This window comes from Amblyomma mixtum, chromosome 2 (genome assembly GCF_055824585.1).
Source record: "Amblyomma mixtum isolate Tamu chromosome 2, ASM5582458v1, whole genome shotgun sequence".
NCBI classification, from domain to species: domain Eukaryota; kingdom Metazoa; phylum Arthropoda; class Arachnida; order Ixodida; family Ixodidae; genus Amblyomma; species Amblyomma mixtum.
The window spans coordinates 243,764,901-243,791,745 of record NC_143013.1 but is presented as its reverse complement, the minus strand read 5'-3'; the positions used below and the strand labels follow the sequence as shown (position 1 = coordinate 243,791,745).

Here is a 26,845-nt window from a genome sequence, read left to right as displayed (position 1 = left end):
GCAGCATAAGTATGATCTTGATTACTTGGCCCAAGCAAGCAAGGTCTGTCCTCTCTCTGTCCTGCCATTGCCAACTGCTTACTCTATCACTCCCGACTTCTCGTCTATCTCGATTATCGCTACGTTTGTACGACCTTCGTTGCTTTTCTAAACGCAGCGTTTTGACACCCCCCCAGTTAAACTTCTGGTTAAAAGGCCATTTGTGTTTGCCTGAATACAAAAGCAACTACCATCAGAGTACAGCGTAAGAACAATTCTCAGTTATATAGCAAGTTGAGATAGTTCATATGCATTTTCAGGGTTACTTGATGCGTAGTTAACACTCAAATTAACACCCAGTGTTCGTCCGTGTTTTTGCGTGTTTCTTCTCTGTGTGTTTGTGCTTCTTCGCTGCCGGTATGAACCAAGAATGTTACCAACTTGCCCAAAAACGTGTTTTGCTCAAGTTGGGCTATTTGGATCGACGATTATCCTCCATTTTTAAGCGTGCTTGTTTTATTTTATTCGTCGTTGGCTGCAAGGAAAAGATTCCTTATCTTTTCCTGCATGACCAGAAAAAATAAAAATGCTTCGAGACATGCGTATTATCTTCTCCTCCATGCCAGGGTTGTTGGCTGAGGAAACTGATGTCCGAGCTGAGACGTGGTGACGCTAAAAGCCGTGCCCGCCCACAGGTTATGCAGCGCCACGTCACACTGAATTTCTCCACCCCCAAAAATGGCAGAGGACGTTGACAGTTCAATGTCAATCCCCGAGAGTCGCCAACGCCCCAGCGACAAGGTCGGTGCGTCATCCACCGTTTCAAGCCCATCGCCCGCTCACGTAGAGGCTTTCAACGGGGTGGCATATAGGCTCTTGGAGACCCGAGTGAGCCAACAGAAACAGCTCTAAAACGGCCAACGAGCATTCTGGCCCCCCAGAAATGGCACCGCTGGCATCTCTGGCTTGACTTACGCGGTGAGGAAAGAGTATTTTTCAATCAACTCGCTTCGAGCAGCCCCGCAACACGGCCCTTTCAGGAAGCCCTCAGGTCTACTTCCGGCCTCTCGAGCGCGCGTTATTCCTCCTGCCCTGTCAGCCTTTCTTTTTATCTACCTTTCACTTTTCTGTGGAGCTTTCTTTGCATCCTAGCTTTCCGACCTCTTTTTTTCTTTATTCACTTTATGCGAAGATCTAGTGCGCACCAAGCAGACGGCCACGTAACTTCCTGTGTACAGACAGCCGGACTGCTAAGTGTGCCAAGCGCGTCAAAGTCACTCCTCGAACTTTCTCCGCTCGCTTCGAACGCTGAAAGGAGAACGGCAACCGGTTTCGACAGATCGAGATGACCCGGGCCACCCGTGGCGAAATCTTTCCGTCGCAAAGTGGTGGATACAATGAGAACGATTTACCGCTGCGAGGCTCGGACATTTTTAAGGCGTTCGCTCCACAGTATGGCGAAACTTTATCGTTTTCAGTACTCAACTGGCATTGATATTTGGCAACTCTAGATGACCATTTTGTGAATTCCCACCTCCCCCTTTGTTTTCAGATTCCTGGCCCTTTACGCCAATCCTTATAAACAGTCATTTCACAAGCGTAGTCTTCATATCATTACTGTGTGTACACTACACAGCCAAATACACTAGCCATACAGCTCTTTCGCTATGCTGCCCTTGCGCAATCCAGTTCAAATCATCAACAACAACCTATGCTCTAGAAAGGCCTAGGCCATCAATGGTCTTTTTTTTTGCATGTGTGTGTGTGCTCAGCATCCCCACGAAGCGGAACCGTGAACCCTTAGTTCAGCAATCAAGAACATGAACCCCTGGTAACACGAGTGTCAGCCGAAGGAAATACGGGCACAGGTTTGAAACCTCTGTGAAATTTCGAGCTTGACACCTAAGATGCGTCTGGCACTATTAAAAGTGCATGTAGTAGTGAAGTGTGCTGGCCAAGGGCCCACTTGCTCAGGACTATTTTTTTTTTTGGTGGGGGGGGAGTGGGGAAAGAAAGGTTACTGCGTCTACCTGCTTTCAGCGGAGCTCTAACGAATTATCCATCAGTTAAAAGCGAAGGAAAGGCTCAGGTTAATTCTTCAGTGGATGTATCTATTTAGTCTTGGAACCCACTGTACTTTGCCATATACTCGGACTAGCCAATGATGATACGCCTAGCGATAGAGCCCGCTGTCAAAATATCGAAGACTTGGACTAGTTGCCGTTTGTACGTCACATCTTGTATGACGGCACGTTTTGGAAATATACAGGACGAAGCGCAAAGTACCAATTTGTTTATTAGGTCTCTTTCGGGCTTCTATACCTATACATTCGGTTGTCGAGGGGTCACTTATAATTCTGGCTGTAAAATATGCGTATTCCGCTCTGACAGCCTCGTGTAGAAGGTCAAAATAGGCGAGACATGTTTTGTTTTCCTCCTAATCCTTCACTGTAATACTGATAAAAATGAGTTCACTAGTTATTGCGTAGAAGGAAGCCGAAAAACTTCACCGTGTTTGGTGGGCTTAGAATAAGTAGCGGTATAGTGATTTACAGAAAGGGCAATGGTACATTCTTTTATCAAGGTGAAGAAACCTAATGTTTTTGATCCCGAGCGCCTGAGTTAACAATAACCTATTTTAGGATTACGAACTGATTTAGAAAGCCCCCTGCCAATACTTGGACTATATTTTATACACATAAGTCTTGGTTACGGTGGCCGCTTCTGAAGAAAGGAAAGTAAGCGTACGTGCACGCAGTACATCAGCTACGCAGTCATGTTTCACTGCAGCTGGATGCTCCACAAGAAGCTGACTCAGCAACGTTGCTTCAACGCTTTCAAATGTAGTCAGGAGCAGGCAATATTTCCCCACTGGAAAACGAAAGTTAGTTGGTATTTCCTAACGGTATATGCGTTCTTAACTACAACTGCTGAATTATAATGTCTTTGTTCTTTTTTCGCTGCAAAGGAGAAGAATGACACTCAGTGGGTGAATGAGAGAAAAAAAAAATTCATTAGGGAAAGAGATGTCACTTCATAAAAGTACATTTCTTTGTACTCTTTTGGAAGAAAGTTCGCAGAAAATGTTTCTGAGGTTTCAACACAATGCAGCGCGCAGCCTGCGAGCACATCGTAAACTAGGACAGTGCCACAAAACCTAAAGACGTACAAACAGGACGTTGGTGAACACATCTGTGATTGAAGTCGCTTTCTTATGCTTTTCTTCGCTTTCAGCCACTGCCCTCACTTCCCCGGTTTCTTAACAGACAGCATTCTGGGGTGCCAGGCGAGCTACGACGCCAGAAATTCTTTTCTTTCCATGGCGACGTCGCTCGCACTCGTTCCAAACAACCACAACAAAAAGATGTATCTGGGCTGCGGATGATGACACGCAGAATGCGTAGCGAAAGCAATGTGCTCTGTCCGGACGGGGTGACCCGGCAGGAAATAATGTTCATTGTTCGTCTCATACACGCAGAAAAGGAGCCTTCCAGAGAACACCATCTATAAATTTGCGTTCCTTTTTTTGGTCCATTCTTGTAAGCCCATAAAAAGTGGGTGAGCCGCTGCGGCACAACTTTTTGTAGCATGCTGAGATTTGATAGTATGTCGCTCATTACATTGTTTACTAGTACATTTCATCTTGCTTCTATGACCGCAGAGATAGTGAAACGATGTAAAAATAGAGTTGCTTTCCCCCGTGAGGACATTTTTCTCCCTCAGAGGCATTCCGGGCTGAGGGCTTCTATAGATCCTTTCTCAAACCTTCCACTGAGACTTTTTTGGCGACTGGTGCGTATGCCTCCATTTATTTCTTTTTCCCGCAAGTTTCTAAGCAACGCCCGCACCGCTGACGAGAGCTTCCTCTCATGTTACAGTTGCTCTCCTCTGCACGACACAAGAAAACGCTTAGGAAAACGGCTGTATGACGCTTTTGCAGAACTGCCGCGGTAGCCTCATGACACAACTGTGATGCCGCATCCAAAGTTTGAGCCCTTTCAAGCTGTGTATTTCCATTAAAAAAAAAGGCAGAGCCATTTGGAAAACACCAAAAAGGAGGCCGCTGTCATCTAGAAGAGAAAAAATGGAATAATAGTAGCTATGCCAAGTAGTAGACGGTGTGTTACCGTTAAGCCGGCGAGGCCCAAGGGCAAAGCCATCGTAGACACAGAGGGCAAAAGGTTGTTTGGAATGAATACGGCTTCAACGTAAACATGGCTCCGACTGCTTGTTATGCCAGGCAGTTTAATCAGATAATTATGCGCGTCTACCGTGTCGAGCACGCCAATAGACATTTTTAACATACCGTGTGCCGTGTTATCGTTACCTTTACCGTTACCGGAGTACCGCGATCCCGCCCACTGCCAGTGAGCACGCGCCGATTGGTCACCATGCGGCAGGCGTACATGCAGCTGCCGGGTATGTGGTGCCATATGGCGCCCTCTAGGCGAGCCGCGCATGCGCATTGGCGGTGGGCGGGCTCCCGCTATTTCGGTAACGCTAACGGTAGCGCGGTACACGGTATGCTAAAACTGTCTATTAAAACTGTAGCCAGTGGAGCGGGCGTCAAGAAAGGAAACCTTACGCACTAAAGGCTGCAGCTCTGGCCGTAAAGATAAAGGTCAATGCAGCCTCCGCGGTGCCTCAGAGGCTGTGTCGTTCGGATGCCGAGCCAAAGCTCGCGGGATCGAATACCGAACCGCGGCGGCAGCACTTCGAAGGAGGCGAAATGCAAAAGGCGCCCGTGTGCTGTGCGATGTCAGTGCATGTTAAGGGTCCCCATGTGACCCAAATAAATCCGCAGCTCTCAATTACGACGTCCCTCATATTTCGTGCACTGCTTCGGGAATATGTTGAGCCCGACATTCCATAACTGTCAATGTGACGACTCCATGCTCTTTGCGCAACCATTTCCAGGCTTCAACTTTCCTGCAAGGATCTCCCTTTCGTTCACTGAATTCTTCCTTTTTTTCCGCCAATTTTTTCTTTCTTTTTCTACATCAGTGTCTTCTTAATTCTGCCCTCATTTTCTTGCATCATATCTCCCGATACAAACAGGCTATGTTCGCACAAGAAAAAACGTGCTCACTGCAAAACGAGAGCGTCTGTAAGCCGTGTAACACGCGTACGAAAGCGATGTTTTGCGTGCTGAACACAAAAGAAGGAAATATCGCCCCGAATAGCTGCGCCGCGAAGCTTCGCCACGGGATTCCGGGCAGCTCGCAGAACACATAGAATACAGCAGGAAAAAAGAAAAAGGCAGGGCAAAGACCGGCAAAAAACAGGCTCGTTAAAGACGGGAATAGACGGCAGAAAGAGAGAAAGGGGGCCGTATGTTCGAAAACAAAGACCCCCATGATTCCATAAGCAATGATCTTGCCAAGGCCGGGAAATTACGTAAATAAAGAGAAAAAAAGAAGACAGGCCAGCACGTAGCCCCAAAAGAAACAGAGGCTAACGTAACAACGGCGCAGTTATATACCCAGGGCCACAAAAGGATCCACGCGATGCATCGGATCGCCAACACAAAGGACCGGCGCAGCCCTTATCGAATCTGCGAATGAACTAAGCGTCGCCACTCAAGCGTTGGTTGCCAACCACCCCCCCTGTCTCCTCCATCCCGCTTCTCCTGTCTTTTTCTGTCGTCTGCTGGTCGATATAGGAGCACAGCAAAGTGGATACAAGAAGAGAAACAACCCGGCAGCCTTCAAGCATGAGAAGCCAGGGGGAACGCGGTAGATGCTAACACGTTCGAGGAAGGCTCCGACGGGAAAAAATACAAGGCTGTCGTGCATAGTCGCGTCAATTCCCAAAACAGTACTGCGTCTAGCCAGAGCCGGTTTAGGTGACTGGCGAGTTCGCAAGCAACCTTCGTGTAGCATAGCTATAATTCGCCAATATACATAGTCTGCGCGGTGAAGCGCGTGCACCCGGGAAAAAGCCCAGTGTTAGCAAATGTCCTGCACTTTTCAAAGCCGCAACGCAATACGGCGCGAATGCAGCATTGTTTAGCAAAGCGCCCGTCTTCGGCACCGGGGAGGCAGAGGCCGTAAAAAGAAACAAAGTCCGTGTGCGCCGAGAAGTACTTGGGTCGACGTGTTTAACCAGCGAGATGATTCTTTTTGTGAACACAGAAACATTGTCGTACATCTTTGGTCAGCAGCGTTTTGCCGTCGTGGTTTTCCGGGAACCCTATATGACTAGGCGTTAGGGGAAAGCAAACATCCGGAACATGACGCTAGAAATGTCCTTGAGAGCACCACCCAGCTAAGACGTTAGTTATTCAAACCAGACACGCTTTAGTTGTTCAGCTGCCCTGTTCCCACACTCTTATTAATTCAGTGAGACTGGAGGCATACCCCTTAACATACTGCGCTAGCTAGCATCACTCCCGCTATGATCCGCCATGGTGGCTCAGTGGTTTTGGCGTTTTGCTGCTGATTCCAAGTGCATGGTTTCGACTCCCGGCTGCAGCGGCCGCAGTTAGATGGAGACGACACGTAAAAGACTCCCATGTGCTACGTGATTGCAGCGCAGGTTGAAGAACCTGAGGTGATCGAAATTAAGCCTCAGAAGTAAAAGTTTTACTTTTACTTTTTACCCTAATTACAGTGCCAGCCGCAATTACAACAAAGATACGCAGAGTAGGACGCTACTATCTTTTTCCTGTAGTGTTGATCACATCAAGACTCTGCCGAGCAAATCATTTTAGACACGAGATAATTTTACTTTTAGTGGCCGGAAACACAACCCCCTTGCCGCCGGTGTTAGCCGAACCGGCGGCGTAAATGGTTTTGGCGCATGGTGGTGCATTCGCGCTTAAACCTCTGACATGTTCCCATTTCGAGCTGTTGACACTTGGTAACAAGACCAGCGCTGACTACCAACTCATTTTATTCTGTCGAGAAAGCACAAATTTATAACCGAAGCCATGCGCAAGAAAAGAACCGAGTTTATCCTTTCAGTTTGCCCTTCACAATTTACAGTTTCCTCTACCATATCTTCTACCACCGGAAAGAGTTTTTTCTTGTCGCTTTATTTTCGCGCGCGTAAAGATGGCTCCGGTCATAAATTTTTACGTTCTGGACAGAATAAAACGAATAGGTATAATCAGCGCCCATCCTGTTACAAAGTGCTTTGTTTGCCCGTCTTCCCGTCTTTTCGCATTATTTCTGAAGAGAGTGAGAGCTTCTTGAAAGTCCCTCATAGTGGGCTGCAATGCGCACAAATGGCATCAACCTTTCCGCCCTGTACGCCGCAGTATGGAGCTAGTAAGTTTGCTGTCGTCAAATAAATACAACCTCTCCCCCCCCCCCCCCCCCCCTCCCCAGCGCAGCTCCCGGTAAACATTTATATCCTTTGGGTCTCATGGTCGGTCTCATGGTTTAGACATGGCGGCACTGATGGTCCACAACAATCGTTGTCGACGTCGTAAAGACACAGACCAGAACCGCTGACGGTCCAGCGACTCGGCTCAGTGCTGGTTTGCCTTCGTACGCCTCACTAACTAGCCTGACATCAAGCCCTGTTACTCTTCCTTTTACCAGCCTTTGACGCAGCTGGATCCTTAGGGTGTCAGCAGCTTTTTGCTGGAGAGAAGGCATGGGAGGCAGATATTCTTTTTCATTGCTACCGGGCCTACACATCGTGTCTGCCAGTGCCTGTTTACTCAAAGCTGCGTAACTTTGTGCGCTAATGTTCGCGCAAGCGTCCACCTGTTCAGAAGGTAGCATTAGCAAGCTCGACGCACTATCGTAATGATCCGGATTAGTCGCAAGTCTACGTGCACTTATATGAATATGACACTTTTTAGATGCTACCGTCTGCGGTGTCCTCTCTCAGGAAGGAGACTTGTTCACATTTTGAGCGAATAGATTGGGTTTATCGGTTGGTTTATTGGGGTTTAACGTCCAAAAGAGACTCAGGCTATGAGGGACGCTGTAGTGAGGGGCTCAGGAAATTTCGACCACCTGGGGTTCTTTAACGTGCACTGACATCGCACAGTACACGAGCCTCTATAGAATTTCGCCTCCATCGAAATACGGCCGCCGCCGCCGCCGCCGGGATCGAACCTGCGTCTTTCGGGTCAGCAGCCGGGCGCCGTAACCACTGAGCCAACGCGGCGGGGCATGAGCGAACCGGCGCAGTCCCCCGCCGCAGTCGCGAATTCGACATCAGATGGAGAGATCAATCCGTTGGAATTACGGGTTGTGAGCATCGCAATGCATGGACTCTGTACGTCCACACCTCTAGAATTTCTATTCATAAAAATTCGCAGTTAGAATCCTGAGAACGCTCAAAATACCAGGCATTTAATTGCGGTCTACAGACCATGAAACTCGCTGTGCCTCCTATATAATTAACCAGCTGCATCAGCTGTGCCTCCAAAAAGGTCAACGGTAGTTTTATTCCAAGAACGGGTCGCATCACCTTCCGGCACCCGTAGACGTCAGCACTCACTCGTCTGCACCTGCATTCATTCCCACGCGCTGTCGCTGACGCCCACACCCAATGCCTGCGCCTGACAGAAAGAGTGCGAGTAAGCAGCGCGGTCGCGCGCGAAGGCCCAAGGTGCGACGCCCACAGACAGTCTTTCCGAAATCAGAGGGCTCGGCGGGTGTTGCGCGGAGATGCGGCGCTGCTGCGCTGTTTCATGGCGGCGCCCCTCAATCACCCTCACACTGGGAGGTAAACATTGGCGCTCTTCCCGAGACAGCGGCGAGCTTAAAAGCAGGCGCGGGCCGCGCGCATCCGAAAGCGTCGCGGGGCGAAGTCAGTCCATTTCTTGTATTTTTTGCATGTGTGTGTTGGTACGTTTGTGATCTGGCTCAGCTGAGCCGGTGTGTGGGCCCAATCAGTTCCCGCGTGGCGCTTCATGGAGGGCCGCCCTTTTCTCCTTCGGGAAAGGTCTAAAGTCACGAAGATGGGGCGGCACAGGTGTCTTGGAGGAACCGCCTCCGGACTGTTCTCGAAAGATGAATTTCGGCAGCGAAATTAAGCGATCAAAAACAAATTCATTGAAGAAACACGCGACAAGTGAGCTAAAACTTGAGGGTGTGTTCCAGTAGTCCCGAATAGAGGTCTACGAAGACGTCTGGCCGTACAGCCGCCATCTTGAGACGCGCTTCATTTCGCGCGAAGCCGTGCAGAAGGTATAGACCAGATTCGTTTACCCTCGCACGCAGGCTGCTGGCGCGCCCCTACTCTCGACACCAGTCGCCATCTATCGGCGCGCGCGGCCCGATGGACTGCGGGTCGCGCCGGCGCCGCACATAGTATGCATGTTTACGTGTTCGCTTCTGTCGTTGTAGTGCTTCATCATAACATATGAGGGTGTGTGCTGTGCGTCCCTACTACATTTTCCCTCTACCAGACAGTACTGCGGTTATCTTGCGGCGCAGTTAGTCGTTAACGTGACATCTCCGAGTTTTTTTCCGTTCATTTGGTTGTAAGTGCGGCGAGGCAGTGCCTGTCTGTCTCGTTGTTTGTGCCCACCATGATGATATTGATATTGATGATTAGCGCTCGTGTCCTGTCTTCACCTTATCTGTGTCTCGTTTTTCGAGCTACGTTTTTCAATGATGACATACTCAGGATTCTAAACGCTGGCAGTGCAGCGGCGACGCTGCTCCACCGAGCCGCTGGTGCGGCGGCGCTGCTCGGAGAAATTCTGGAATAGTATTGCAAACAGCAAGGATTTTTCCCACGGAGTAGTCGGCCAGGTAGCGTACGGACTGGAAACCGGCACTTCTAAGCAGATTTCTGCGCGGGCGTGTCGTTTGTTGCCGCCTTTTACGTGCGCTATCTATCATCTATGATAATTTTAGGCACAGGAATGTGGATTTATTGATTTGATTCAGTGCTGTAGTAACTGGATAGGCGAGCTGCAGACTGAAGGTTGTCCCGACGAGGCGCGTGTTTTCGATCACCTCCTTGCGCTGAGCTTGCTCTAGTTTCCATTAAACACATTTCATGCACAGCATTGTAAGCACGACCGATACCGATTTCAGTTGCTCTTTCCGCACGCATGTCTTAGGGATCAGGGGGGTTAAAGAGTTTACCGTAGTGTCTTTCTGCTTTTGCTATCTACCTTAATCATAGGAAAATATGCGCGATTTTAATACATTCATTCACACTTAGCCAAACGCCTACGCAACGCTGTCACACGCGGCGAGAGCTACCGAATAAAATGAACGCGACTTCGGACCTCAGAATTCGTGAAAGCTGCTAATATCCATTCAAGCTTTGATAATCTGAGCAAAAGTACGTTTTTATGCATCCAGGTTGCATAAACCATGACAAATTTTGTTTTTTGTTGGCGCTGCGACTCAGTTAAGCTCACAGCGGTAATTTGTTGATAAACTGGCGCACCACGCATGCTACAAGAAAGCCCTGTTTGTGGGTGGTACTTTATGGCCGAAGGATTAAGAGTGCATGGGAATTGAACTGCATGCTAGCCGCACACCTAATACTTGATATTGAACAAAAGTTTTTTTTTGTTTTTTTTTGCAGTGGAGCACCAAGACGGTAGCGATATAAGCACGAGCGCGTTCTAAGCGTCAGCACAATTCACGTGAATGTCAAACTAAATGTCATTAAAACGCATCAATGTGCTCCCTTTGATAACGTGAATACTTCCTGCAACACAGCCACGCTGAGGAAGTATGCTCGGCAATGTTTTTTTAGCGCCCCAAGCGCGGCTATATGCAGGCGCGGCCGCGGAACTGCCGCAGCCCCGCAGTCCCCAAAGAAATGCCCGCACCGCGGCGCACCAGTCGGCGGAAAATGGCCGCGCCCAGGAGCGGCTCTGGATTCTGGTCTATAGTGTTTTAGAACTGTGTACAGGGAGACCATTTCGAGCTGCACGCAAAAAAAGTGTGCCGGAAGGCACGTGCTTTCGCGAAGGGAGGAAGGAAAGCACTAAGGAGAGGTGGTTACGTCACATTTTTTGAAGCCGACTGCCCCCTGTGCCCCCCATACTAGGCAGCCGTCTCAGCGCGCTTGCGCAGCAGACAACGCAGCAGACGATGCAGCTGCGCCCAGCGTTACTATTGGCTGCGCCGGCGGCCATTGACTCCCAGTAGTCCTTGCGAAAGCGCGTGACTTCCGGCACACTTTCTGGTGTGCAGCTCGGATAGCGAGGCCAACACCTGTATTTTCCCTCCTGCATGACTGGTGTTTGGCCGACGTCGAAGCAAATAGTAACGTTGGGAGCAGCGGCGCCGTCTGCTGCATTGTCTGCTGCGCATGCGCAATGGCACTGAGACGGTGGCCAAGGGGGGGGGGGGGGGGGGGGGGGAGGTAGACTTCACGTCCAGCTTCAAAAAGTGTGACGCAACAGCCTCTCCTGAATTATTTCCTTCCCCCATGAGGAATACGGATTCGCCGAAATCAACATTGCTGCATGCTAACTTCTCGTCTGAAGATGGCGAAGCTGATACGTGCGGAACGAGTTAATCGGGCTCTTCGCGGGCGTCGGAGTATAGCCGGAATATGGATGGGCCCCATTCTTCAAATGTGAGTCATTCGGTTAAGTTGATCTGTACACAAACTAGTGAAGGATTAAGCATTCTTTGCGGATGTGTGATTTCTAGCAGTGTGTATGCGTGAAGAGGGCAGGAGAGAATTGTGCAGTTGGGAGCTTTGCAAAAGCAATGGACGCTATAGGTCTGCTGACGGGGTCTGTTTAAAATCTGGCGATGCCGCTTCTTAGTGCCTTGAATAGTTTCTTCGGATCTTACGCATCAACTCGTAAGTGCATATTAATTTCATATTTGCAGTCTCAGAATAAGACTTCGCTCGCAGTCTCAGAATCTTCGCAGTCCCAGAGAAAAGCAGTGCCCTGGTCAACACCAGAGGGTCTTCGCCCATGAGACCAACAACAACGGCAAGTACGCAGCGTCTCGCATCGCTCCTCTCCCATCGATCGGCGTCGCCTGCGAACGACGGACACAACTATGGATTTTGTGGTCGAGGTCGCCGACTTGAAATGAGGCTCATCATGCGCTAGCGGTACTCGCTCGTTGGGTGTCGTCTGAACTGCAAAGCTTATATAAGTCCTTGAATGCTTAACGAATAGCATTATAATCCACCATCAACGATTAAAGAGGCGAATGCGATCATAATAGGTCGTTGCGATTGGTTAGTGGGTCTTCTTTGAGGAGCACTTGCCGCTTCGTTGTGAAGTTATTGTACCCGACTACAGCAGTAGCTGGCTTGCAGTGCTGGCAAAACATGCTGACTGGTTAACTTGTTAACCAGAGCAAAAAACATTCACTAGGACAAGTCTTCGCAAATCACGCACCTTTGTCAAAGACAGCCCGTGAAAAAAAAGGATCACGCAGACTTACTCCAACATTGTGCAAAATCTCATTTAGTTTACATATTGCGCAAAGCTTTGTGATGTTTGTTCATGCTCAAAACCGCCGGCGCATGGCTTTGTTTGCGACGAGAATCTATCTGCAGTGTCTGCAGCTGCGCACCAGAGAGAGACCGAAAAACTTCATTTGAACGTAGGAACTCGGGCCACGCACGCCGTTGGGTCCCCGCACAACAACACTGCACTCACGTGTTTATGTTCCTAAGGTCCATAACACTGGCAGCCCGGCCGGGGGCGATGATATCTGCATGGCCGGGTCCTCCGAGCGCTGCTGGATCGCAACTCGCTCCACGTTTTTCGATACTGTCGTAACTGCTTTCTGCACCTTATCTCGAAAGTTGGTCAGCTTTAGACTAAGCTCGGCAGTGATTCTGTTCTTCGACGACCGCTGAGCACGCTTTACGCTGTCGCCACCTCCGAGTTGTTCAGTTTGTTAATGTGGAACCATTATACGGCTCATCACCAATGAAACTCGGCACCAGCAGTACTAGTCCCGAAAATCCTAGGTGCCGTCACCGTGACATGAGTGAAAATTTCTTCCAGACTGCGAGGTGAGAATGCTACCCATAGGCCATGAAACCGCATTGCTTCTAGGTGAGCAAAGGGGAACATGCAATGTTTGCGCTGCCTTAACACTGTATGCTGATGAATACGTGTGCCATTATAAAGGAATGACGAAAACGTTAGAGATCACTGAAGCAGCCCGCATTAGGAGAATGCAAAAGCACTGACGCCTCCACGGCATTCGTCGTCTCTTTGCTCCTCTTCGCCACTCTTGCTACGTACTAACATCGCTTGCTCCTCGCGCATGCGCAGTATGGCCGTGCAAGAGCACGCGAAACGGCGAGATTGCGGTCAGTGTAGCTTACGCAACAATATATGGCTACGCGCAGACGTTGCTTCCGCAATCCTCCAGGTTTAACCAGAGCTATACCACAGCCAACTTTTTTATTTCATTAATTATCACTTATCTAACACATTTGAAACGTTATTTTCATTGCTTTGTCCATTTTTCCGTCCACTCACGATATCGACGTCCACGCTATTTCGACATGTTTGGCTGTAATTAATTCCTTCTTCTTTCACTCTTCTTCTATCTCTAATTCCTTCTGTAATTCTTTCTCTACTTCCTTCTTTCCTCGTACAGCCGCAGACTGGAACGGCCTTCCAAACAACGTTGTCATCATCACTTGCCAAAGTCTTTTCACTGATAATGTAGAAACTTTCCTGTTATTGTGAATTTGTACTTTTATTCTTGCCACCCCTTATGAAACACCCCTTTTAAGGGGCCTTTAAAGTAATAAAATGAAATGAAAATGAAATCAAATGAAAATTTTTTTGCGCCTATAACGACAAAGAGAAAAACTTTATTTGAAGAGGAATTCGGGGCACGCCCCAGGGTCCCCGCACGACCCCACTGCACTCAAGTGTTTACGTTCCTAAGGCCCATAACACTGCCAGCCCGGCCGGTGGCGATGGTCTGCATGGCCGGGTCCTCCGAGTGCAGCAGGGTCTCCCAGGTCTTGATCTAGGTCCCGCGGGGGAGGGTCCGCCGGGCGGAGGGAAAGGACTGCAGCGGACACGCTTTAGTGACGGTTGCGTATTAATGCTTGCGAACAAACGCCACTTGACGCAGAAGTAATGTGCGTTTGAATAATTTTTTCTTATTTTTGATTGAGAGATTCGGCCTCGCCCAAACGAACAAGGCCGCTCAAAAATTCGCCTATAGTCTCATTGGCACGCCCCTCCCCACGGCAATCTTTAGTAAAAGGCGAAAGATTGGTACGTTCAAATGGGGAGAGGCCTGAGCTTGATCGAAGCAAGGGCGGTACCGGACCCCATTGTAGGCATGGCGCTAAAGTATGCAAGTTACTTCGGCATATCAAACAATGATTTCGGGTGGAAAATGAGCCTACAAGTTCGAATAGTGTGGAGTCAGATCTGTCTAGGTTTCTTAACACAGGACTCTTATTGCAATTTTAATCTTACTTGCAATTTTGCAGCACAGCTCAATTTTAGAGTGTCGCATTGTCACTGCGTTAAATTGCATCTCACGTCAATGGTGCCGCCTATCGACAAAAACTAGAAGTAGTTTTTTGCAACCAAGGCCGGACGTCATGCACAAGGAGGGACTGGGAACCAGAGTGCTCCCGAGGCCGCCGGCGCGCAGCTTTAGGAAGACCGCCTGCGCTGCCTCGACGTGAGCCCGTCCAGCTCGGGCCACCCTTATTGCTTTCCCACCGCCATAATTATACCTGAACCAGCCGTCATCACCCGCAGCTGCAGCGTGCACAGCAAGCATCCTGAGTCGAGGGCGCCGAACCAGGTTCGGCTGCCCCAATTGCCTTGCTGACTGCAACGTCGATTTACAGCACCTCAGTGCCCTGCTGGACCTTGTTTCGGAGTCTTAACTCTCACCTAAACCTCCCACTTCCCCCTTAGGCCTCAGGTATCGGGCCATCCTTGCAGATAAGGATTAAATGAATGAATGAATGAATGAATGAATGAATGAATGAATGAATGAATGAATGAATGAATGAATGAATGAACAGTAATGATGACAGCAAAGTGCACGCCGCCGTTGCTCCAGCCTGGCCGTGTTGCAACCGAGAACCAGATTTTCCCTTATCTTCCCCGCCGCAATGGCCAAGGTTCAAAATGTCGGTCATATATGACCGATGGCCTATAGAGCGCTAAGCAGAAGAGTTATACACTCCCAGGTGGTAGAAATTATTAAGGCAAAAAAATTGCCGATGATTAAGTTACTTCCTAATGCAAAATTTGAGCGCAGTTCATCGGTGTTTCAGCTTTCGATAGATTGGGGCAAAGAATTCGAGCAAGACATGTCTAACGTGGAAAATTGGGCGTGTTGGTACATGTCTTGAAGCGCCGTCCTTGTTGTCTCGTCTAGTCCCTGTCTCCTTGCGCTGGTATTTATTTGTTCAAGACAAGACATGTATGTACGATTACAGACAATTTGTTATTTTTCACACATATTCCTTCTTCAAGAAGCACTCCGCTAACAGTTCTTGATTGTCATGAAGGAAGCTTTCTGGACGGAGAAATAGGTGGATATATGCTCGACTTGCTGCCCCAACGACTGGTTCTCAAAGACGAGGTCTGAACAAGTATTTCGCGAGGTTTTCACAGCTGTGGGAGGCGTTACGAGCAAGAGGAACGGGATGTTCTCCCGCATAAGTGGAAATAAATTCCAGCTTGTCTATATATCTACATTAAAGTCCCCACCCACGCCGCCACCCTGGAAGTTGGCAGCATTTCTGGCACAACGTTGTCAATGCCAAAGCACGCAGCGCACATCTGTCACTACCGACACGTTGCTTAAGGCACGATTGGGGTGTAACCGCTTGGCGCGGAATCACTGGGCCGCTTCGGAGCCATGCGTCCCACTCACTCGACTGCAACAAAACGTATGGCGAAGGAGCGGCGGTGTAGCTGCCACCGCCCCTACGCGCGCGTGCTCGTTCTACCGCAACTGTGTGACGTCATGGTTGCTATGCACAGCTGCGCCCCCCAATGGCGCGCCGGTTACTTAGGAGGGGAGCAGGTTACGCTTTTACTTTCTCCTTTCCAAGCTCCTGCTCCATTGCTTTCGCAGCTTGAAGGGTGTTCACTGCTTGTTACAACGGACAACGGCGACGGCGACACCGCGAAACGCAGGAACGGGCACCTAAGAGCTGCGCTCTAAAACATTATATGGCTCACTGACCCGCCGCGCAGGCTCAGTGGTCAGGACGCTCGAGTACTGAGTCGGAGTCGCCGGATTCCAACCCGGCAGCGGCGGCTGAGTTTCGATAGAAACGAAACGCAAAAGACGCCCGTGTGCTGTGCGATGTCAGTGCACGTTAAAGAATCCCAGGAGGTCGAAATTATTCCGGAGACGACCACTACGAAAACTCTTCTTTCACTCCCACCTTCCTCTACGACGTGGTTCGGGGTCCACTGAGATGTGAGACAATTATTGCACCATTTCCTTTTCTCAAAAAACAAAAACCGATTTCTCTTACCAGACTATAGATCTTCAGGCGGTCGAAATTATTCCGGAGACCTCCAAAGAGACTGAGAGAGAGAAACAACTTTACTTCCATAAATTGGTCTGAGGTTCGAAATGATAGAAGGATCTTTTCCAGGCTTTAGTATGGGGTTAACCAGTGTTAGTTTGAGCTGCTCCGGCACATCCCCTGTCTCCCACGAGCTCTTTACTGTTCCTAGGAGCTGCGCTTTGGCGGCATCACTAAGATTTCTGAGCATCTGCCAGGTGACGCCGTCGTGCCCTGGGGCCGAGTGGCTCTTTCTTTGAGCGAGCGCCGCTAGCAGTTCCGCTATTGTGAACTGCTTGTCGAGTGCGGGATCTAGCGTAGGAAGTGACGTAATCTTCGGCAATTTTTTTTATGAAAGGAAGTGGCGCAGTAACAGCCTCGCATCTAGGCGTGCACCTGAACCAATTCTTCACGGCGCAGTTGAGTTGTCCACTGAGAATTGCGACCATTACTGCACTCTTCCTCTCCCGCAAAAAAAAAAAAAAAAATTCATTTCCTTTCGATTTTCATTTTCTTTTTCCACGCGGTGCAGTTGGGGTATCCTATGAGAGGGTATCCTATCTTCGCCTTTCCTTTCCACATGAGCTATTTCTTTCTGCGGATCTGTGGGTAGGATAGGATAGGATAGGATAGGATAGGATAGGATAGGATAGGATAGGATAGGAAAACTTTTAATGTCCAACAGACAGAGGGTAGCCAGAGGGCTACCCGCCTAGACGACAGCCGAAAGGTCTTGACTCTCGGCGGCGGCTTCGGCCAGTCGGACGAGTTGTAACTGAGTCGCCGGGTCGGAGCTCAGTAGTAAGGTCTCCCATTGATCTTTGTGTTTATACCTCGTCCCTCCCGGGGGGCATGAGGACATTCCAATAGTATGTGGTCCAAAGTGGCCCTAAGTTCACAGTTTACGCATTTTTCTGAAAATTGCCCTGGGTACATGAGACTAAAGAGGGCCGGGTTTTGGAAAGGTGTAAGTTTGTAACCGGCGCCAGTTGATGGCTTGGTATCTGGACAAGGATCTATCCGCTGGAGGAAGCCTAGCTCGTCTCAAACGATAGTGCTGTGTAATTTCTCTGTAGGTCACCATGCGATCCCTGTCTGTAAAGACCACCTCACTCGGGTCCGCCCGGAAGGAAAAGCCTCGGGCGAACTCGTGGGCCGTCTCATTACCAGGCAGGGATGCATGTGCTGGTGTCCAGGCTAGTGTATTTTTTCTGTATATTGCATGACGGCTTAGAATTGTATTCGTTAGACGGGAGACCTGGCCCCTGCTGAAATTTAGAGTGGCAACTTTGGAGTCACTGATGATGTACCTCGCTTTTGTGCCTACACAAGCCAGTGCTATGGCAGCCTCCTCTGCAGTCTCTGGGTTACCCGAGATTATGGAGGCACTTATTTTGAGGAGTTATTTATTATTGACGACCGCAACAGTCATCGTGTTCTTACCATACTCAGCGGCATCCACGTAGACCACGCCCTCGTCTTTGTAGGAGCGGAAGCGTTTCTCTAGCGCCTCTGCCCGTTTGGCCCGGCGCACTGAGTGATGAATAGGATGCATATTTCTGGGTAAGGGGGGTACAACTATATTGTCCCGAATTTCTCCGAGCATGTCAACTTTGCCGGTTGTTCTGTTATCTCGGCTCAGATTGAGTTTTTCTAGAATGGCCCTGCCGGTTGTGGTCCCGGCTAAGCGTTCGATTTGGGACGTTCTCACTGCTTCCGTAATTTCTTCCAGGGTGTTATGCATGCCTAGCTCTAGGAGGCGGTGAGTAGATGTACGGATGGGCAATCCTAGAGCTTGTTTCGTGCACCGTCTGATAATTCTATTTATCTTTTCCTTTTCTGAAACTTTAAGATCAAGGAAGGGGGCAGCATACGAGATACGGCTAACTATGAACGCCTGTACCAGCCGTAGGAGATTCTGCTCTTTCATGCCGTGTCTCCTGTTGGCAATCCGCTGTATGAGTCGCATCGTTTGTTGCGCGCAGTTTTCCATCTTAGTTATTGCATCACCGTTATACCCTTTGCTTTGTATAATCATTCCTAAAATTCTGATTTTTTCAACATGAGGAAGCTCCGCCCCTTGAGTTTGTAATTTGATGTTAGGGATGGTTCTAGTTTGTCTTTGATGCAAAGGTCGATTAAAAAGAAGTTCAGACTTCTGCGGCGAGCACTGCAAGCCCCTACGGCTGACATTGTTTTCTACCTCATTTATGGCCTTCTGTAGCGTACTTTCGATGTGCGCGTCGTGTCCACGGGTCATCCACATGGTGATGTCGTCCGCATACATGCAGAAATTCAAGCCATCTATCCCCTCCAGCCTCTTCGGGAGCCGTATCATGGCCACGTTGAAGAGAAGAGGGGAAAGTAGCGAACCCTGAGGGGTGCCTATGCTGCCCAATTGTATATCTTGAGACTGACTTTCACCAAAGTGGATGCCCGCTATCCTGCCCGAAAGGAAATTGGCAATGTAGTTGTATGTTCTCTCCCCGACGTTTAAATGAGCCAGGTTTTCTAGTATCGCCTCGTGTTTTACATTATCGAAAGCTTTAGTGAGGTCAAGTCCCACTATTCCACGTGTTCGCATCGAGTGACTTAGTGTCTAATATGTCATGTTTGAACTGTATTATGACATCTTGAGTGGACAAATGCGATCTAAAACCTATCATCGAATGGGGTATAAGTCGTTGTCTTCCATGAAATTGTTTAGTCGCGTTTGTATGACATGTTCCATCAGTTTTCCAACGCAAGGTGTGAGGGATATAGGCCTTAGATTTTCTAGATTGAGCGGTTTCCCTGACTTAGGTATGAAAATTACCTTAGCGGTTTTCCACTGATTGAGAATCTCACCCTTCTCCCAGCATTCTTGCATGAAATTGGTGAGCGCTGTTATAGATTTATCATCTAGGTTTCTAAGCATTTTGTTGGTTACACCATCGGGTCCGGGGGCTGATTTGGTTTTCAGTTTTATTATTTCTGCTCGAGCCTCGAATTCGTGAACACGGGCGTCTAGTTCGCTGTTGGATTTACCCTCATAGCGCGGTAAGGAAGTTTTGGTGGCGGAGCCTATATATCGACAACGAATTGCATCGAGGAGTTTCTGCTCCGAACCTTCAAATTTATAACCTAGCCTCAGTCGCTTTGGGACGTTAAACCCCATAAACCAAACCAACCAAATTTATAACCTAATTTGTGTAAATTTTGTCACTGTGTTAATTTACTACCTTCTGGATCGAGGAGGTGCCGAAGGAGGTTCCATGTTTTGGCGAGGCCGATGTTGCCCTCAAGCTGGTCACACATTGTTTCCCAGTTCTGATCGCAGGGTCTAAGTGCATAAGCCTCAATCTCTTTGTTGTGGCGCGCTAGGCGTCTTCTGAGATTGCGATTCCACTTTTGTCTCTTTAATCGCTTTTCCATACTAGCTTTGGCCTCCCACATATGAAGAAGGCGGCTGTCTAGTACTTCAAGTTTCGCGTTGTCGTCGAGCGTTTTAGTCGCATTCTTAGCATCCCTCTGGAGTTCCTCCGCCCATTGTTCTATGTTTGTTATTTCTGTCTTTCTCCCGTCCTGGTTACGAGCGTCGCGGAAAGCGTCCCATTCTATAATATGCGGGGCGCGCGTTTGGCGCTTGGCAGGGCCAATGTCAGTTTCCGTGACAAGTATGTAATGGTCACTGCCTAGGTTTAGCAAGGAGTTGGACCAATTAGCTGTACCCGCATTCTTCACCACGGTGAGGTTTGGGGACGTGTCAGCGCACACGCTGTTACCCATTCTTGTGGGGGTGAGAGGATCCGTGAGCAGGGTGAAGCCCATTTGCTGTATGCCTAGCCAAAGCTCTCTCCCCTTCGTACAGGGCCGCGGGTAGCCCCACGCAGGGTGGTGCGCATTGAAGTCACCTATAATAACCAGTGCGTGCTTGTTGCCGATAAGCATCACTTTTCTGAAGAGGGAGTCGAATTTAACTTTCTTTTGACTTGGAGTGCTATAAATATTCAGGATGAAAAGACTGCGTTGGGTCTTTTTGGCCGGAATAAGTTCGACGAGGACGTGCTCTATGTGGCGCATGCCCGTGTCATGCTCAATGGCCGTAATGTTCCTTCTAACGAATGTGGTAACGAATGTGGTTTGTCGCCCGCGGCGTTAAAAGCTTGATAAACAATTAATTTGGACGCGCCTCCAGTCTCCTGGAGGGCGATGACCTCTGGGTGGACCTTCAGAGACGAAAGGAGCTGCTGGAGGATCGGCCTTTTCCGCCGATACCCCCGGCAGCTCCATTGCCACAGCGAGTAGTTGTTATTCTTTGTGTATATGGCCCCATTGAATTTGCTGAATGGTATTTTCCACAGTTTGCTGCCATATATTGATGGCTAAGAGCTCATTCCTGTGTCCTTGTGTTACGTCTGTGAGTCCCTGTATTGCGGAGAGAATCGACTGAATTTGGTTTTGCATGTTGGTTTCCAATGACTTAAATTGCGTTTGCATTTTGGTATCCAGGGCCTGAATCTGGGTCTGAATGTTGGTCTCCAGCTTATGGCAGACTTCCTCTAGCGTAAGTTCGGGTTGTGCGCCCTCTAACGATTTTGTACGTAGTGGTGATGAAAAACTTTTATTTGAAGGCCTAAAAGAACGAAAATTATGCAGCAGCATTGCGGCCGGCCTTCAGGCTGCCGGCTGTGGCGTCCAAGCCGTGCCTAGTCGCGACGTCTTCCCTCTGCTGCGGACTGTTAAGGTGCCAAGAGGCAGGGGGCAAGTGTGCTGGGCAGGAGAATACGATATGAGCGTAGTCGGCTCTTGGGCTGTCACATAAGCGGCAGGCCGGCGAGTACGCTCCGGGGTGGAGGAGAGCAAGTCGTGCGGGGGTGAGAAAGGTGGGGGCCTGAAGGTGGCGCCGAAAAGGATTTGTGCGGAAGGGGGAAAGTAAGACGAGAGAGGTGGTAGTGGGATCTGTGAGGTTCACTGCTTTCTGCCTTTAGTTATTCTGTCTGTCTGTCTGTCTGTCTGTCTGTCTGTCTGTCTGTCTGTCTGTCTGTCCGTCCGTCCGTCCGTCCGTCCGTCCGTCCGTCCGTCCGTCCGTCTGTCTGTCTGTCTGTCTGTCCGTCCGTCCGTCCGTCCGTCCGTCCGTCCGTCCGTCCGTCCGTCCGTCTGTCTGTCTGTCTGTCTGTCCGTCCGTCCGTCCGTCCGTCCGTCCGTCCGTCCGTCCGTCCGTCCGTCCGTCCGTCCGTCCGTCCGTCTGTCTGTCTGTCTGTCTGTCTGTCTGTCTGTCTGTCTGTCTGTCTGTCTGTCTGTCTGTCTGTCTGTCTGTCTGTCTGTCTGTCTGTCTGTCTGTCTGTCTGTCTGTCTGTCTGTCCGTCCGTCCGTCCGTCCGTCCGTCCGTCCGTCCGTCCGTCCGTCCGTCCGTCCGTCAATACGTTCATCTGTCTGTCTGTCCGTCCGTCCGTCCGTCAGTACGTTCATCTGTCTGTCTGTCTGTCTCCGTAAGCCTGGATGCACGACATCCGCATGCACGACTGAATACTAATCGCAAGTACTGCTGAGGCAACCGGGAATCGAAGCCATGACCTCTTGTTTTGCCGCAGGACTCATCCATTTTTCATGTGGGTAATGTGGATGTTCTCTGTGTCTCTTTCTGTGCGTGTTTTTGCCTTTCACACGGCACATGCACCCCGTTTATTTCGCAGGTAGAGCCAACGTTTGTAGCGCCATGTGCTCGCGAACGTTTGAAAGGCGGCACGATAGTTGGCCACTTAGTGCGTCCTTGACTCCGGCCGCTCAGCAAAATAGCAGCACGGAACGGAGTGTTACTTGGCGACAAGAGCGAGGCACGGTCCGTGACTCGATCGGGACTGGAGTGAAATGAGCAGTGACGCAGGCCATCAGTCAAGCTAGGCCCGGTTTCCGTCGTCGTCCCTGTTTACGAGTGGAAATCTCCGCGAAAAGCCTTGCAGGGAAATGCACTTTCCCGTTATCACTTCCAGGGTGATCTCGTGTTGTGTTTGCCTACCGGCGAGTGTTTACGTCGCCAACTCTACTGCTTCTCTTCGGGTCGTAGTCGCGGGTGGCTGCACTCTGTGCCTGCGCTTTGGCGAGCATGCTGACGGAACGGCCTCTACGCGCACGTACGCAGTCTCCGCGGAATCCCACTCGCGCAGTGCCTGTAGGCGTAACCTTCGTGGCGTTAGTTTTGGTTCGGGTTCAACTTTTGTTTACGAATCCGGCGGATGTTTCGGCGTGTGTTGTTGTGCTCCTGTTCTATGTGCCTGTATTCCCCGTAAAAGGAACGCTTAACACGGCACGCATAAAAGAACACGAGAAAACATGACGGGGAAAATGTGTTCACAAAGAAAGATGACATTAAATGGGAAATGAAAGGTTGGTTTATTGGTTTATTGGGGTTTATCGTCCCAAAGCAACTGAGGCTATGAGGGACGCCGTAGTGGAGGGCTCCGGAAATTTCGACCACCTTGGGTTCTTTAACGTGCACTGACATCGCACAGCACACGGGCCTCTAGAATTTCGGCTTCATCGAAATTCAGCCGCCGCGGCCGGGATCGAACCCGCGTCTTTCGGGTCAGCAGCCGACCACCATAGCCACTGAGCCACCACGGCGGGACAATGAAAGATAAAATAATAAATATCATGATGATGTTGTCGGTGGCCGTGGTGGTGGTATGATGATGATAAGTAGGTGCGAGAAAAAGAAAGACGCAGTAACTTTCTCACTCTCTCCGGGCGCCTCAATCACACCGTGAAGCAAGGGATGGAGAGGGAGTGAAAGGAGGTAGCGAGAGAGAGGAGCCGTATAGGGGAGGGCTGCTGAATAATTTCAGCCACCTTGGGTTCTTTAGGGCGCGCTAACATCGCACAGCATATGTTCCTTCCCCACACTTGAAATGCACCCGCTTCCAAGAACCCTACGCCTCTCCCCTCCACATCCTCTCCCGCTGCCCGGCGGACCTTTCCCCGCGGGGCCTAGAGTGCCTCAAGACCTGGGAGGGCTGGGAGACCCTGCTGCGCTCGGAGGACGCGGCCGTGCAGGCCATCGCCACCGGCCGGGCTGTTATGGACCTTGGGAACACTTTAGTGCAGTGCGGTTGTGCGGGGACCCAAGGACCGAATTCCTTCGTTGTATTAAAGTTTTCTCTCTCTCTCCTTATGCGTTTCGCCTCTACAGAAACATGGCAGCCGCGGCTGAAACTGGAAAAATACGCAAGGAAATTAAGATAAATGCCAATGAAAGAAATGCAGGCACTAATGAAAAAATTGCATGTGTAGAGCTTTGGATGTGGAGCGTAAAAGCTGATAAGATGAAAACAATAGAAGTAGAAGAAAACTCCCATCTGCAGTGAGCGTTAGCTTCAGCTACCTTTTCATTTGATTTTCGTGGGCTCCTAGTCTCAAAGGAACCCTCCTTATACAAGCGACAAAAAATAACGTGACGAAGCCATGTCGCGGACACAAGGCATTCCATGCGTCATTTAACGTCACTTTACCTCCGTCAGCTTGTATAGAAAAAATGGTTCCGGCATCAGTATTGAAGGCAGAAAATACGTCGACTGAGTAAGGAGATAGTTATCCGCATGAATGCAAAACTCGAGGAAACTACGCAAATAGTCTGGGTACGTTTGCAGGACGGGAGGAGAACAATGTAGGCTGAAGAGAGCGAAGAGAAGGAGATGTCCTACCGGAAATCCGGAAATAAGAGGATAAGTGAACCTAGGCAGGGCCTGTAATGCACAGATCTACAAGCGTTGTGATTTGTTGTTTATTAATTTTTATCCAGAGCGATAGAGTGGTTGCTAAGGAAAGAAAAGCGTAGTCGAGAGCACCAGAGGCTTGCTGTTTGTCTGTTGTACTGCCAAGTTGAAAAAGGGAGCAGGATCCCTGTCAAGCTTACGAGCTTTTACCCCTGTCTCCTTCTCTATTTCAGCGTCTCCTTCTCTATTTCAGAGATGGAGACGCAGAAGGAGGCACAGACAAGGAGACAGGGAAGGAGACATAAATAAAACACTAATTGGCTGATTAAATTGATGATGATGGGAATTAAGACTGCTATATTCACGTCGCAAAGGCTAGTGGAAAGCAAGGCTGTGGGAGCATGTTTGTTCCTCTCCTGCAATGGCTCATATTTGAATACGGCTGGTTTTGGTGATAATAAGTATAAGACTTCTTGACGTGCGTGAGGTGAGTAGTATGCGATAGCATCCAGAGGCGCCCTCACAAATGTATGCGACGCGACAACTCGTATAGGCGGCCGCAGTGCGGTCTCGTCCATTGTAGGGTACCTCATTCACGTGCAAGAGTTGGACCAGTGGAGAGATAAGCGTCCGGGGACAGGGGCAGTTTACGCCTCGACGGCTTCCCCAGGCGGCCGCGCCCGCAGCCAGGGCACAAATATGACCCGTACATGTTCATGATGAAGTTAGCGCCAAAAAACGAGGACTAAAGTAGGAGAGAAGACACAACACGAGCGCTTTTTCGCAACTAAAACTTTAATGGAAGAACACATGACATATATACCCATCTCGTGAAGTAAATCAAAAAGAAACATACATGATATCGTCAAGATAAACCTTAGAGGGCGATACATCTGAATAGTGCTGTGGGTGCAAAAGGTACATAAAAGGTGCAAAAACAGTTAAATTCATGGTCACAATCACGAAGGGCAAATCAAAATACCCAAAAAACCCAAAAAAGGAGGGAAAAAGAAAATGATATTAATTCCACGTGTGATCCAGGTATGCCAGCTCCTTTGCTGTTAAAGAAATGGACGGTGCGCTTATGCATGAATTTCCCTGTCGCTAAATATAAAAAGCCTCGGTAATTTCGCGCTGGAGGCGTTCTCTATGATGTGACAGAATTTCAGCCTGCGCATAAAGTGGATTGCATTTTTTCTTGCACACTGGCCCACATTCCGGCACACAATTCGGCTTGCACTCTTTGCATCCTTGGCAATGGTCAACCAAATGCGAGGACTTCGACCCACAGAGCGATTTCTCGTGTTCTTTTAGCCGCACGTTTACACAACGCCCTGTCTGACCTATGTAGGTCTTGCCACAGGAAACGGGCAGTTCATACACCACTTTATGCGCAGGCTGAAATTCTGTCACATCATAGAGAACGCCTCCAGCGCGAAATTACCGAGGCTTTTTATATTTCGCGACAGGGAAATTCATGCATAAGCGCACCGTCCATTTCTTTAACAGCAAAGGAGCTGGCATACCTGGATCACACGTGGAATTAATATCATTTTCTTTTTCCCTCCTTTTTAGGGTTTTTTGGGTATTTTGATTTGCCCTTCGTGATTGTGACCATGAAGTTAACTGTTTTTGCACCTTTTATGTACCTTTTGCACCCACAGCACTATTCAGATGTATCGCCCTCTAAGGTTTATCTTGACGATATCATGTATGTTTCTTTTTGATTTACTTCACGAGATGGGTATATATGTCATGTGTTCTTCCATTAAAGTTTTAGTTGCGAAAAAGCGCTCGTGTTGTGTCTTCTCTCCTACTTTAGTCCTCGTTTTTTGGCGCTAACTTCATCATGAATAAGATTCAACTCGCCCAACTTTCCACCTTACTACCGTACATGTTCATTGCGTAGATCGTCCGATTCCAGGCGCACGTACAGGAAGGCGGCACGGGGCGATCTAATGGTCCCTCGACAGCGCATGCGCACTTCGTAACGCAGTTCACACCGATGCTTGGCTGCAGGCTATGCGTGTCGCTAGTGAAGGGGCGCAGGGAGGGGCGGTTGCCAAACGTAGGACTGACTGACAGACTGACGTGCGTTTCACGGGTCGGTGCACCCTCATCTTCTTTTCCGAGAAAGTCGGGGAGGTCCAGGTCACGGAACGGGAGCATTAGTGCCCGTCATTCGCGCGCTGCATCCTAAACGCTGTTTTGCGAGTGACAAGTTCTTCTGGTTTAGAATTTTTTTTTTGGGGGGGGGGGGGGGGGGGGGGGGGGGGGGGGGCTAGATGGTGCATGTTGTAAGAAAAGAACAGCAGCGCAACCGAGACGAACACAAGAGAGGACTACACAGGACTAGTGCTAAAGTTCTTCTGCCCAGCGTTTTTTGCGTTCACGCTCGCAAACAGCTGTGGCAGTTGAATTGCGCAACGGAGACGGGTCTACCGCTTCTGAGATGTGCTAATGGCATATTCTTTGCTAATACTTCAGTTTCCTTTCAACGAGGGCGATAACCTGTAAGTGCATTGGGTAGCCAAAGTCGCTCCCTGTTTCGGGTTTAAAACTGCAGGTGGCTTACTAAACTCGCGGCCGAACTTGCCCCCCCCCCCCCCCTTTTTCATTGCTCGAATTACACGGTTGCTTAAGACCTGCTATTTCCTTGCTCCACTTTTGCAAGGCCTTAGGCCTTTTCTGAAATAGAGCGTGTACAGTTCCTTCAGCATTCGCTCTGCACGCCCCGT

The 26,845-nt window shown here is 49.4% G+C and overlaps 1 protein-coding gene and 1 non-coding gene across 2 annotated transcripts in view; both read right to left on the bottom strand.

The window, feature by feature from the left end:
• The window catches only part of LOC149363277 (TWiK family of potassium channels protein 7-like), a 96,942-nt gene that overhangs the window by 19,287 nt on the left and 50,810 nt on the right, over window positions 1–26,845 (bottom strand). The window lies entirely within an intron of this gene.
• On the bottom strand, window positions 14,048–14,170 carry LOC149363278 (U5 spliceosomal RNA). Its single transcript, XR_016289292.1, has one exon. It is a non-coding gene; the product is annotated as a U5 spliceosomal RNA (small nuclear RNA).